Source organism: Rhinopithecus roxellana, chromosome 14 (assembly GCF_007565055.1).
Source record: "Rhinopithecus roxellana isolate Shanxi Qingling chromosome 14, ASM756505v1, whole genome shotgun sequence".
Taxonomy (NCBI): Eukaryota; Metazoa; Chordata; class Mammalia; order Primates; family Cercopithecidae; genus Rhinopithecus; species Rhinopithecus roxellana.
In genome coordinates, this window is record NC_044562.1 from 133,837,537 (window position 1) to 133,851,078 (window position 13,542).

Sequence of the window (13,542 nt, forward strand, 5' to 3'; positions counted from 1 at the left end):
AAATGAATAACAAATAAATGAAAATTCCTTACAAGTGTCCATAGGGTAAACTGTATATATCCACTGGCACCCTCTGTGTCCCCATTTTGGCTCAGTGATAGATGTGGGCGGTCACAAGATGTTCGTTTTATTCAGTATGCAGCCTCTGGTGATTTTACCATCAGAGGACATAAATATGGGTCTTGTGCATTTGGTAGGATCAGTATGCTGCAATTTTTTTGTTTTCTGTGATATTCCTAGGACTTTGATGTGGGGGGGGAAATACCATAGAGATAAGAAAGGAAAAAAAGAAGAGGAGAGGAGAGAAGAGGAGGGGAAGGAAGGGGAGGAAAGAGGAGGGGAGGGGAGGGAAGGGGAGGGGAGGGGAGGGGAAGGAAGGGGAGGGGAGGGGAAGGAAGGGGAGGGGAGCAGAAGAGAGGGAAGGGGAGGGGAGGAGAGGGGAGGGGAAGAGAGGGGAGGGGAGGGGAGGGCAGGGGAGGGGAGGGCAGGAAGGAGAGATAAAGGGAAGGAGAGAGAGAAAGAAAAAAACACAAGTATAATTATGAAGTATTTTTAAATAGTGAAAATGAATACTTTATATCAAAACAGAATCCAAACAAAGTTGTCCTCAAAGGTTAATGCATTGAATTGAAAAGAACAGAAAGGTCACTTTGGAAAGTTACGAAAACAACAAAATACAACCCTAAGGATAGCAGAAGGAGAAAACTACTGTAAGAGGGGAAGGGAAAATTTAATAAATTTTAAAATGGAGATTTGGTCATGAAACAAACTGTGTCTCCACCATGGATGATTGCCAATGGCACAATACCCTCAGGGAGTTGGAGGTGCTTCCAGCCCCCATATGCCCACTCCCTTCTCCCCACATCCTCCTGCCATCAACAGGTGCCCAGTATCTTCTGGGTCCTCTGTCTTAGGCCCTTAGAAAGGACTTAACACTCATGCCAAGGAATGAGTGACTGGTGGCATTCCACAATGTTACCCAAAAGAAAGGACATTGAGATGGGAGACAAACTAGAGACATGTATTAAGATAAAAAGTCAAACTTCCTGTGCTAAAATGTCAGGCTCCACCAAGCAGGCAGAAGAGATTCTGGAAAAGGACCAAGAACCTGGATGCACAAGGTCACAGCCTCTGTGTTGTGAGTTGTTGGACTATTCCCAATGGATAAAGGAGTTGGCAAATGGGTTAGCTGAGTGAGTTCTGCAAAGGGAAAGGGAAAGAGAAGCTAACATTTACTAAGCAGCTGTTCTGTCGAGCACAGTGCTAGGAAGGATGCATACATGTAATTAATCTGCAGCCTAACCCGAGGAAGAAGGAAGGGTTATTACCATTTTATAAGTGAGGAAAACAAGCCTCTTCAAGCTCAGGCAGCTAGTCCAGGATCACACAGTTCTAAGTGAGGGTGACAGAGCTGGGACACAAGTCTTTGGGAAAACTGCTATTTTTCTCCTTGACTCCTCACTGAAGATTCAAAGAAGGGGTTGAGAGATGGCCAGAGAAAAATAAATTGAGGCAGGTAAAGACAGCAAGGTGGCAGAATGAACTCCAGCACCCAGACTCTCTGGTTAGGTTTGGTCTCCAGAATCCACCCCAGGTGGACACTGCTTCCTTTCTCTATGTCAATATTTACCACGTACCAAACAGAAAAATGCATTTTACTGGCTTTAAGCCCTGCTTTTTCCCCCCACAATGTGATCCGTCTGAAATCAGGATGCATCTTACCTGCCATTCATCTCAGAGTGGCTCAACCGGGCGGCAGTCCTGGCTCAGTCTGAGCATACGCTCAAAGGGCCCAGAAGTTCAAGTTGCTGTTGCATCCCCTGTGTTGTGTGCACCCTGGGTTCCTTGCACATGGAGTTTCATTGCTGTTTATAATGTCCTCCTAATATTACACTTTGAATCAACATTGAAACAAAAACTTCATGGTCACACAGAAATGCATGGAAACAGAGCTTGGGTAAAATTTTGGCATCAGTGAAGCAAACATGAGTCCTTGAGCAAGGACTGTGGCTCTTGCAAAACAAAGGAGCTTGGGTGCCTGGTGAAACAATTCGAGAGACTACCCACCCCTGGGCTTCTTTTATGTGAGAAATTCATCCCCAAATGAGTCTCTCTTGTCACCAGTACCAGCTCCAACTGGGGCTGCAAAGTGGTGGTCTGAGGGTAAGGTCCAGCCCGCTACGCTGGGAGTGGACCTGGACCACGCATTGTAATTCACTATTGTTATTCAATCAATTGCCAATATTTGAAAACTAAGAGATTGGAAATAACAGTCTTACTCTCTGGCTTCGTTTGGAAAATCAGATGTGCTGACTTGAGCCCCCATTCATGCAGTCTGAGGACCTGGAGAGGTGACACCCTCCTCAGACAAGGTGGGTGCTCTCCAGATTCTGAAATCCGGAGCAGCACCCCCACACTCCCTTACAACACCTGCCCGATGCCTGGGGACACTTGAGTTTGTGACCCCGCCGTAGATAATCTTTACTATCCCTTCTAACTCCAAAAGAATAGCAAGGAAGGTCTGGAAAAGAGTTTAGAGCAAATTGCAAGATAGTTGGAGTAGGGTGTGTTTCCATTGTATCACAATAAGTTATTTTTATTTGTTTCTTACCTCTCAGTAACCTTATTCAGAGAGCTAATTTTCTCTCTTTCCCCTGCAGCAAGCCCTCCAGTCTCAAATCCCAGGTATGCTAAAGGACTCGAGGTTTCAGAATTTCTGATTTCTCTGCATATATCCTGGTCCTTCCTGTACCTGTTCCATGTCTGATGGAATAAAGATCCTGCATCTCAGGTCATGCATGGAGATACTTGTGATTCATTCACTTAACCATTTCTAAAACACACAGTTTTCATTTCCTGCAGATGCACTAGTTGTTCCACCCCCACTCCATCTCCCATTCTAACATCGCAGCTCCATTTATTTATACCCTAGGCCAGGGCTTCTCAGCCTCAACCCTAATAACATTATAGGTCAGGTAACCTGGCGAGGTGGGTGTGAGGGGGTGAGAGGGAGCTGTCCTGTGCATTCTGTGATGTTTGGCAGCATCCCTTGCCTCTACCCATTAGAAGCTAGTAGTACCTATCCCTGAGTTGTGGTACCCCAAAAATCTCTCCAGACATTGCCAAATGTCCTCTGGGACCAAAACCAGACTAGCTGAGAACATCTGCCCTATGCCACACTTCTCTTCCCATGAAAAATGAATGCACTCTCCCAAGAGGAAGACAGCCCCATTTTATGACAAAGTCCTTTTGGATACTAACAAAAGAGGCTGGGGAAGGAAATGTGGTGGACAAAATTCTAGGATGGCCTCCAAGATTCTCGCCCTCTCCTCAGCGTATACACCCTGCATAATCCCCTCCCCTTGGATGTGAGTGGGACCTGTGAATATGATAGATATCCCTCCCGTGATTATATTCTATTACATGGCAGACAAGGTTTTGCAAAGCAAATAAGACCCCCTAATCAGTTGACTTTGAGCTATTCAAAAGGGATATTATCCTTCATGGGCTTGACCTAATCAGTTGAGCCCTTAAAAGAGAATCAGAGTAATTCCAAGTGGGAGGGATTCTCCTGTTGACCTTAAAGAAATAAACTGCCTCATGGTAGAGAGAGTCATGGCTCAATGGGTGTCAGGCAGCCTCTGAAAGCTAAAAGCAGCCCCTAATTGACAACTAGCAAGAAAGCAGGGGTCTTAGTTCTACAACTTCAAGAAACTAAATTCTGCCAACTACCAGTGGGCTTGGAAGAAACCCCCCAGCCTCAGATGGGGCCACAGACACAGATGACACCTTGATTTCAGCCTGGAAAGATTCTAAGTAGAAAACCTAACTTTGTTGAACCCAGACTGCTAACCTAAACAAACTGCGAAATAATAGATCCACTTAGTTTATGGTATACAGCAATAGAATACTAACACAGGAGGAAAAAGTTCCAGGGTCTCGAGTGCTCAGAACACTATTGTTAAATGAAAGAAGGAAGGACATGAGAAAGGGAAAGAGGGATGCAGGGAGAAAGAAAGGGAAGAGGGAGGAAGGGTAGTAAGGGAGGGAGGGAGCAAGGGACGAATGGAGAAAAAAATTATGTAACTGATTTAGATGACTAAATTAAAGGATAGAGATGTTGAGTAACTTCTTCAATGTGACCCCCCTTAGTACAAGGTTGTGCTTAGCATCTAGTTTCTTGGTATATAGTCTATTATTTTTCTCCAGAACTCCTTTCCAACATTTCTTGAACGCCTCCCATCTCTTAATCATATTTAAATACCTACTAGGTACTCAACAATAATAAAGAACAACCTGGAAACTACTTAAATTTGTAGCCTCTCTTCATGATCTATTTACACCTCAGTGTATGAGTCATAATTCTTGAGTGAGTTAAAATCTTTACCCACGATGGTCACTTAGCTGAAAGTTATTGCTTGTAGCAGAAAAGCCTGAACCTCATGCCTCTCGACTCTCAGTGGTTACACTACCTCTAGCTGACCCAAAAAGTTTTAGGCTCTCCCCATTCTCCCTCCCTTTCATCTGTTTCTTCAGAAAGCCCTATTGGATAACGTAGCTCTACAAAGGGCTATTCAGAAGAGTTTCCATTTGATAGCCCAATCCAGCTATCCCTGGGCCCCAGCATGGTTCTCTGGCCCCAAGGATATTAAATATAACCATGAAGAGGGGTGCCAATTAGCAGTGGGGAGCCCTGCAGCATCCAGCAGCCTCCAGAAAAGTGCTCCTCTGACAACCAATGAAAGGATGACCAGAAAAGTAACAGCATGGTTCTTCATCCATTCAACAAATGTCAGCATCCAAGTGCCAGACTGTTCTAGGCACTCGGACAGTTGCAATGTAAGTACAAACATAGACTTAATCACATGGCATTGTTGGATAACTGAGGAAGGCAACATCCCTCAGCTTTAGGGTGACAGAAGCCTTTCTGAGTAATTGATACTGCAGGTATGGATTCTGTCGTGCAAATGATGTATTCCAGTTCTTAGCCTCTTTGCCTCTCTCCCTCCCTCTCTCTCTCTCTCTCTCTCTCTCTGTCTTCCCTCCCCCCCCCCCGCCCCACCCCACCCCCAATGCTCTGCTCTCCAGTGTATTGGTTTTACCTCACACATGGTAGAAAAATATCACCATCGATTCAGACTTAAGTGACCCCTAATGCCCCAAATTCTCTCTTCACATATTCATGCAAATTCCCCCCAACAAATATTCTGGTTGGTTAACCTGAGTTATTATGGAAGGCCATACAATAGAAAGCCTTCAACCAAGCCAGAGAGGACCGTCTCAAGAGGAAAGAAGACTTTTGCTACGAGAGGAGCAAGCAAGGGGAGCAAGCCAAAACTACAGACAGAGACCCACAAGTCCTGCTCTGGGCCCCCACAGCCCAATCTATGGAGTCGCCTGTCTGGTTTTCAAAGCATCTCATGGAGCTTGTCTCATTTTATTTGAGTCATTGTAGTTGCTGTTGATACCCTGCCCCATAACCCCTCAACCACTACTAGCCGCTGTGGTACTCAGTTGCCCCTTCTCTTGACTCTGCCCCTTTTCCTCTCCCTCCTCCCAGCAGGGCTTTCTCTGGCACCATAGAGTTTGCTCAGTTGCCTCAGGCATAACTCAAAAAAACAGGAGCTATACTTCACCTCGAAGGGATGGGATTAGGGGGATAAATGCCTCACCTTCCAATGTCCTCTGGGTTCCCAGGCAAGATCCCCATGGTGCTAGGGAGTTACCCCATGGACTTGAGCCCCCATCACTATAACATTGGTTTTATCTTTTCCCTACTCACTTCTCCCACTTCCTCACTTAAGTTTCCTAAATAGTTACATACAACCAAGACATTTTCCTTGGGCCTGCTGTTCAGGAAAACTGGTGAGACTAGGAACCTAGACAAATATTAAAATACAATAGGAACGTTCCATTCCAGACCACACTGATGCAGATCCCCTAAATGAAAGAAGATTTCTTGAGGCATCAGGTGTGTGTCGCATTTCTCTTTAGTTGTTTCCAGTGCCCAGAAAAATAGACATTTAACAAATATGCACTAAAGATAATCAATTTGCCCAGTGTATGTGTGTCCAGGAGATGTGTCCTCTGGTCTGTGTAGCTATGCTTTGGGTGACAGGAGGTAACTGCTCCTGTCAACAGGGAAAATATTAGAATATTTTTAACCAGGGATCTTAAAACAAAGACCAAGTTAGGAATGCTTCTCACCGCAAGAAGAAAGATAAACGAGTATTTAACAGTGATTCAGAGAACATGAGTGGTGGTACCCCACCCCTGCATTCTCCTGAACAAATTAGTGTGGTACCCTTACCATACCATTGGCCAGGTTCCTGTGGAGGTGGGGAGCCTAAATAATTAAGTGACCACCAATTTGCAAATATCAAATCAGTGCAAATCACACTGATTCTGAGGCCCAATGGGTGATCCATGGCACCATTTATTTAAGCTAAGAATTGTGAGACCATTGAGTTCTCTTGGCTGAGACATTATGAAGCTTAAAGGATTATAGTGAGGAATCTCAGCCTTTTAAGGCTGTGGTTTAGATACCCCCTTTTCACAGAGGGAAGTGGAATCATATTGTTCTTATAGATTTCTCCATTTCCATCAGGTAAAAATGCCAGAGTACCAGCCAATAAGAGGAGAATGGTTGTTCCTAGACTTGTCACAGTACAGATTGATTATGTGGGGGATTGGGCTTTGGTGAATTCCAGACCCAGAACATTCATGAATCTTCCCTCCCAGTTGGAGGGGTTGTCTTCTCCCCTGAATTCAGAAGGAGAGGACTCCTGTAAGATAAATAGGTGCACACCTCCACACAATATTTCATACAGGTACATGATTTGGAAAATTAGGTCAGAAGAGGGAGGGAAAATGATGATTCATTACCAGGGCTGGAGAGAGGCAGGATTACCTCATCAGAAATTCAAAGGTAATCAGTTTTTTCCCAATTGTCATGGTAATGAATCACCAATGTTAATAAATTGGGAAGTCAGTTACACCTTTGAGTAGCTGGATAAACCAGAGTTACCTGGCATCTGTCTTCATTAGAAAAGAACCAATGAAATGGAGAAGAAAAGGAGGGCACATATAACCCCGATTCCCTTCTTCCCCCCATGGTGAAGAAATTCAACTTTTTACTTAATATTGCCATCACGCCCAAGTCACCACAAAGTTAAACTTACCCAAATAAGACTGTAAACCTGAAGTCATCCATTCAAGATCTGTCAAAATCCTCTGATGAAAAATCAAAACCAGCAGCAATTTATTTATTTAATGGAGAAACAATGGCAGGAAATAATCCCTGAGCATCTCTCAGCCAGGAGGAGGTCTTTATTAGAATAGATTTTTTTTCTTTCCCAAGCAAATAGAAACCAGGAACGGAAAAAGAGCCAGTCCCCTCTCCTCCCCACCTCTCTGAATCTTGAAGATTCAGCTGGTCACATCAGAAAATCCAAGCCCAGTGATTCAAAGTGGTCAGGGGCAGAGCCCACTGTGACATTTTACGACTCAATGAGGCATCCATGGGGCCTCCAGCTCCAGGAGATAAATCAGCTCGAACTCCATCTGCCTTCAAGACAGACAAATCTTCAGTCATGGAGTCGTCAGTAATCCAAACATAACTTGGAATGCAGTTACAACTCTTTATTGCTTTTAGCCGCCCCCCCCCCAAAAAAAAAAAAACTGAGACGAATTCTGATCTATATGATTTGATAATGGCTTTTGACAAGTTCTCATTTATTCAAAGGGTAGGGGCTAAAAAAAATTTTGTCTGATCATTTTGTCAAAATCCTGCAAGTCATTTTCATTTCTCTCTCTTGGGCAAGATTAAAAAGCAAACCCTCATGCGTTCTGTCATATGATCTTGGTGCTGAGAGTTCGAAACATTTCAACAGTAATTTAATATAGGGGATTTAAGAAGTGTGTATGAGAGACAGAGAAAGAGAGAGAGAATGAGCCCTGGGATGACGGGAAGGGTTACCTAATAGGAGATAAGATGAATAGCAAACCTGTTACTGCCAAGCAGCTCATTTCCACGGGGGAGAGGAGCGGTGTTTGACATCTTCCACAGCCTCACAAGAAAAATCTGTGGTAGGAGGCCAGACCTGGAAGAAGGGGCCCGAGCCCCTCCTTGCTCCAGCTATTCTGCTCCCCCTTCCCACAGCCATGCTGCACAGATAGGGCCTCAAGAGGCTCCTCTGCCCTGAGAGGCTCAAGGCAAATTCATCATTCACTCAAGTGCCAGCCCCGGGTTTAAGATCAAGAGGGGAGATACTGACTTCGGGCCTCCGTGGCAACTTTAATTCTAGCCCTCTCTGCTAACCTCTCCTCCAGGACACAGGCACCCATGTACACACACACACACACACACACACACACACACACACACATCTTCCTGCCCTACCCTTTCTCGCCCCACCATCCCTTCTACTTCTTTCCTGGGCTCTTCTTTTCTTTCTCCTACCCCAGACCCAAACCTGAGGATAGGTGAGAAGATTTGTAGGGTGATGGGCCATTCCAATTCCTTCTCTCCACCCTACAACAGCTCCTGTCAGAGCCCTGAGAGGTCCGTGCAGGTTTTGTGGGCTTTGTTTCAGGAAGAAGAAACTGAGGGAAGGAGTAAGTGCCAGGCTATTGGGCAGCAAGAAGTCTAGCCCCAATAAAAATTATACTCTGAGCCATGAGAGAAGGCATACACCTTTTTCAATTACCTAAGTCAAAAAAAAAAAAAAAAAAAAGGACTGATCCATGGCTCCTTTCTCTATCTCTAGGTCAGAAGGCATTCAAGCCAATCGAAAAATGCCTCCACCCTCACCATTTTTCTGAGGGTTAAACACATGGCCAGACACACATCAAGACATGTTTGCACACATCCACGCACTCACACACAAGGCTCAGCCACCTGTTTTCTGTTTCTTTTAAGTCTTCACATCTGAAAACTATTCCTGTTGTCCAACCCCTGTTGTCCAACCCCTTGCTAAGCATTATACCATTTCCTTTCATTTTGTCTCTAGCAAGAAAATCGTGATTATGCATTATGCAAAAATCTTTTAGCTCATTGGTAAGTATGGCTGGGATATGGGATCTTAGCGTAGGAAATACTGATTCCCACTCAGAGAGATAGGGGCTCATGGCAGGCCTGGGTCACTCTGCCCTATTGAGCCACTAGAATCAACCTTTTCCAGCTTATTTGTGAAAATCTCTATGTCTACAAAAATGGTCACCTTATCCTCCTTCAGTTTTCTCTTCTTCATGAGTTTCTCACAGATATTTAACCATTCAACTTACCCAATATTTATCTAAAACTTCCAGGCATTGGTTTTGGCCTGCCAACACCTCTCTTCTCCTGCACACTTCTTAGGTTTCCTTTGTTTTTCTCAAGGAGTCACCCTGCCCAGGCTGGCAGTTTGGAATGTAATACCCACCCCAGTTTCCAGGAAAGGAGCACATGACCCAGACAGAAGCCAATCAGTGGTTTCTGTTCCCTGGAGGTGGTAACTTATGCAGGGATGGGACCAGTGCCCCTCCTGCTGGTCCCGAAGTTGAGGAGATGTGATGTCTGGGGCCCAGTCAGCCACCTCTGAAGCCGAGGGAGAGCCCATCCTGGGTGAGAATGGAGTCGACAGGGATGAGAGGGGAACTGAGAGATGGGGACAAGAAAGTCAGGTTCTGGCGACACTATTTGAACTCCCATAGGCAGCAAATATAAGTGTTCTTCATACTTCAAGGATATGTGCCAGTACATTCCCTTTTGGCTTACACACCTCTGAGTCAGATCTTCCGTTCCTGACACAAACCCCTAAACCCACCTATTGCACATAGGTAAAAATGAGTCACCCTCACAGAGCCCCAACCTCCTCCCAAAGTTCCACCCTCTCCAGTATCTTTCTGTGAGGCCCCAAGGAAATCACCAATGTTCTGGTGTTTCTACTTCCGTCCAGCCCGCTTCCTGGACCTCCACCACCAATCCCTCTAGGATACCAACTTGAACGCTCCCGCCAGGCCCAGGCCCTCTGCTGCCCAACAGAGGCTCCCTGAGCTGGTGTCCTGATGTCTGCTACCCCTTCCACTGCACTCACTTCTGTCCTGCAGGTAGAGAAATGCTTCCCCCTATCTGCCTTTTGTTTTTCTGGAAAAGTCCCTCAACAGAGTTCCATGAACCCCTGGTGCTTCTCAGTTGTACTTATCGCCTTTTTCCTCTCTGGCTCGGCACACTCCCTGACTGATAGATAAGGTGCCAACTGTGGGTTCATGCCAAAACCACTTCCCAGACCCACAATGTGTCCCAAAAGTAGGAAAGTACCAGGATCCCTCGAGGTTGCAGGGCTCTTGGCAAGATCTTGGGAAATACTGGCAGATTAAACTGAAGATAACTAAGTATAATTTTGTAGTAACTTTGAAATCATTTGGTGTTAGAGCCTAGTTAGCCCAAATGGTGGTAGAGTCATTGTTTTAATAAAAAGTCATGGCAGAAAGTCAAAGTGCTAAAAATTGTACTTACTTATTTAACTTTCTGCAAACTGAACCAAGGACAATTATTACTGGATGTCAACAATTCAGCATCTTGATTCAACTTAAGAAAACCCAATGTCCTGCACAAGTATGGTTTGGAACTTCTGGCCTAGAATAAAGTGGGGGAGCTGAGGTCCATCAAAATACAAATTATACAACATGAAAAAAGATAGTGAAAAAGACAAGTTGCAAAGTGAGGCAGGGAATAATCCCAGGTCTACAGTGAAAAAAAAAAAATCTTTGTGTGCTTGCATACGTATCTGAACTTTGAGAAAGATACACAAGGATATATGCAAGAAGGTAACGTTGCCTGCTTCAAAATAGCCATTGAATTTTATTTTCATTTACTGTTTCTTTTATATTTACTCAAGTTTCTTCTGTGTGACCTCATTCCATAATAATGTATTACTTTAAGTGTTTAGGAGAGCAATAAAATAGAAAAGTACAAAAATAAAGTATATCCTGCAGGTTAAAACAACCCATCAAGCCTGTGAGTCAATGTTCCTTAAACAAGCAAACTTCTACAGTAATATGCAATAGCAGCAAGAAGGAGAAAAGGAGGACCCCAGGGAGCCAGGGAGACTACCTGTGCACTGAGGTGGGGTGTGGAGGTGCAGAGGAGACAACTGCAGGTCAGAAGCAACTAAGAGAGGACTACTTGATGTTCCAGAAAGGAGATGCCTTCCAGCGACAGTGGTCCATGAAGACTAGGGCAGCTGCCTGCTTATAGACAGCTAGGCTTAAAGCTGGGGGTGATGACTTGGGACCAGAGCAAAAAGAAGATAAAGAAATCATCCAGGAGAAAGAATGCCACCAAGCCTCTGCAGTGGCCAAGCCAACTCAGGATGGAGGGAGGGAGGCTCTTCGGGCAGCGTGCCTGGAATTCATGCCAGCCAAGCCATTCTGTGGCAGGAATTAGAATAAGGAATTTAAGTTTGCCGAAGTCAGTCATTTTGTGCTGCTATGATTTCTTTGTTTGTTTCCTTTTCGTTTCGCTATTGCATCTTAGTAAAGCTTCTTTTGGACAATTCCAGCATTCCTCAGAGCTAAGCTGAGAAGCAATGGATTTCTATTCATACAAAGCCGAGTAGCCGGAGATAGAACAAGGGGTCTTATTTGAGACCGCCAGATTTGGAGACTGGCAGGGGTGAGAAAGAACAAAGCATCTAAAATCAAGCCAGGGAAAGCAAGTTCAATGTTCAAGGTCAGAGGGCTAGGACCTAGGTACAGTTGGCATCATGCAGAGGCAGGTTCATCCAGATGGAAAGGGATGGAGCTGGGGGAATGTCTAGGGTTGCCTCTAGTGGCCACCAGGCTTGTGGTTTGTCAGGAGTATAAGAACCTTAAAGAAATAAAGTGGGGAAAAATGCCAGAGAAGAGGGAGTAATTTCCCTTACAGACCAGTGCAGGGCCCTCACACACATCCAGCCTGGGTGTCCCCCAGCCCCATCCTCCTGCTCACACTTCCTTGGATGGCCTAGCATAGTGCCGAGCGCACAGTTCTGTCTGGAGAACACAGAGTCCTGTGTTCACTATGGCAGTGACTGCAAAGGACTCTGTTGAGGCCTAAAGGTCCGTGAACCTCATCAGGGCCTGCTGTTTGGAAGAGGGGAGAGTGGGAAGGAAGTAGGAACAGGCCATACTCCAGGTCCTCAACTCACTCCCACCAGAGTGAACTCTCATATTTTTCCGTTTCACATGCTGAGCTTCCATGTCAGCTTCCATTTGGATAAAGGTCTCTGGGTAAAATACATTTGAAAACCTCTGCCCTTTGGCTATGATCTGGACTGTTGGCCCTCTGGGGCTCAGCTGATAAGGGACATCAGATCTAGGCTTTACCTCAATGTGGAAGTGGTGGTGAAGGAGCCAGGAGGAGGAAAGCAAGATGTCAGGAAGGCGTGTCAAGCTGAAAGCAGGACGCTTGAGCTAGGAGAGGGAGCAGGAACCTTCATAAGTTTGGAGAGGCCCAGAAGAAAGTGAGCAGAGACCAATATAAGGAGCCCATGAATTGAAGGCCAAATGATCAGCAATTGAGCATGGGAATCTAGTCCTGGTTCCTTTTTGCATGCTGTCATGTGTGTGGTTGAACCTGCAACATACTCTCTGTGAGATGAGCATCAGGGGACTTAGCTTCAAATCCCGATTCTGCCATGTACTGGCTCTGCTACCTTAGATAAGTCACAACCTCTCTGAACCTCTACTACCATCTGTGAAAATAGACATAATAAGAGCAATAATGCAGAGCTATTATGAAGACAAAACTCAACAGTGTACAAAGAACTGCTTAGAGGAGTGCTCAGTCAATAAATGTTAGTTCTCTTTTCTTCCCCTCCCATTTTTATGATGTAGACAAGAAACCAGTCCACCAGGCCATCTCTGACTTCAGCAGATCATTGAGTTCTTCTGTTCAGAATCTAATTTTGGAAAACCGAGAAGTGTCCTGGCATTATATCAGATTTTATCAGAGCAGATCCCAAACACAGGACTGAGGGCTAGAACACAGGATACCAGGGTCTCCAGGAAGTAGGGGTCAGGCTAGGGAAAGCCACCCTGGCCCAACCTCTCCAGCAGTCCCTTCAGAGAGACCTCCCCTTCAAGAGCAGGAAACCCAGAGCTGGGATCTGTACTCAACCCCTGAACCCCAGGGACACCCATACACAACCAGGCAGCTCAGCCCCATCTGAAATCTGCTTGCTTTTCAGTGTCATGCTTCCCATTCATCCTCATAAAAGATTCCAAACAGCTTCTGGTGGCTGGGTCCAAAGCAGCCCAGGTGTTCCATGAACATCTAATCAAGTTCACCATCTTTCCAAGATAACACTGGGACTTTCATGTTGGAATCTCCATCTGTGATCTTCTCTAGGTGTTGGGATTATGAGCGAGTTTTTGTTTTCTTCTTTAGTTATGTCTGTACTTCGCATGTTGTTGTTGTTGTTGTTGTTGTTGTTGTTGTTAATAAGTGAGTGCCTTTTGAGATTGGTAGCAGGGGTGGCAGGGAGAGTTTTAAAAAATTGGACTTATCCTTAAGATTCT